We start from the raw sequence: 1,776 nt of genomic DNA, 5'->3' as shown, positions 1-1,776 counted from the left end.
AACAGGGGCGTAGGGAAGGGGACCAAGGGGTTCAGCTGATGTGCCTCACATTTTTTACTAGGTCATATTGTTCCCATATTGTTATATAATTTGTCAGTTGAGATGTTGGCACTATTTTGATTATTCTAACATATAAAATATTAATTACAACAATCAATTTGGACAGAGGAGTGTTCAACTCCTCACGTTTGTCTGCAAAGAAAACTCCTAATCAATATAAGTTTAATAAAGGTTTAATTACATGTGGTTCTCTTTATTTTTTAATATAGGTTTCTAATCCTAATCAATGATTGATTGATTGCTTCTCCCTTTAATATTACAATTAAAACATATTCCTAGTCTTTTTTTTTGGGAAAATACCCATTTAGTACTAATTTAAGCCTCTTATTTCTCATTCCAATGATAATCTTTTTCATTAGTCCATTTAATATAAGGTAACCTTTTTTATGCCCAAATACACAAATCTTTATGCCTAAATGCATAAATCTTTACTAAAGTCTTAACAAATCATATTATTTTAAGACTATTTTACCCTCACCCCTTAAACATGCATAGAGAAAGAAAATGAAAGAGAGAATACTTGGCCGGAATCTCACCGGACTTTGGTCACCGGCCGCCGAACTCCGGTCACCGGAATTTTCCCGACCGTTGGACTCCGGTCACCGGAATTTCCCCGACCGCCGGACTTCGGTCATCGGAATTTCCCTTGTAACGAGTTACTGACCCCCAATAACCAGTTACTGACCAATTACTGACACCCAGTAACCAGTTACTAACCTCTAATAATCGTGTTACTAACCTCTAATAATCAGCTACTGACCCCAATAATCAACTTATTTCAGCTTATTGTAATAGAAAAGAAGAAACACCAGAACATAATCCAATTATTGACCCCAATAATAGTTACTAACCCCTAATAAAACGTTGAAACATTACTGTGAGGCCCATAAGGGCATCCAAACCTCCAGCCCGTTGTCAAGGACCCAAGCCCAAACCAAAAAATTGCTCTGGGCACCCAAAGCAGGTGCCCAAACACTTCCCGACCGGCGTTGGCGTCGACTCCGACGTCCAACCTTAAGCTACAACTCATAACTAGTCTTCCTCACTGGCCTTCAGAGTGATGCTGTCTCTGCAAGCCCTCCTTCCAGGTGGAGTCCCTCCCCCTGTCCCTCCCCCTCCTCCTCGACCCGGCCGATCTCCTCGTCGGCGAAGACATCTTCGACGACCCCCTCGCCACCGCTCAGGTCCCCCGCCTCCTCGACAGCCATGTGTCCTCCTCCGCCGACTCCTCGTCCTCAGATCCTAGCTACCGCTCCCGATTGCTCTTCCACCTGATGAAGACGAGTTCGGCGACAGGCGGGATTCGTAGAAGCAGATAAAGTCTTTGAACGGCAAGTAGTTCGGGACGGCGACGACGGAGAGGAGAGAGGACTTGGCGCCGTGGCTCGGCAGCGATGACAAGCTTCCTCTTCTTCTTCGGAACAGATGCGCGATTCCTCGCCACACGCTGAACCTAAAGTTTGATTGCGCGGCAGCGGAGATGGTGGTGAACTCAGCGTCTTCGAGGTTGACAGGGTGGTTGGTGTCCACTGAGTGGATTCGGAGGAAGAACATTGTGACTCGTTGAGTCGACTCGGCCGGAGAGAGAGAGAGAGAGAGAGAGAGAGAGAGAGAGAGAGAGAGAGAGAGAGAGAGAGAGAGAGAGAGAGAGAGAGAGAGAGAGAGAGAGAGAGAGAGAGAGAGAGAGAGAGAGAGAGAGAGAGAGAGAGTAGAGAG

Source organism: Fragaria vesca, linkage group LG2, assembly GCF_000184155.1.
Source record: "Fragaria vesca subsp. vesca linkage group LG2, FraVesHawaii_1.0, whole genome shotgun sequence".
In the NCBI taxonomy this organism is placed as follows: Eukaryota; Viridiplantae; Streptophyta; class Magnoliopsida; order Rosales; family Rosaceae; genus Fragaria; species Fragaria vesca.
This window is presented reverse-complemented; position numbering follows the sequence as displayed.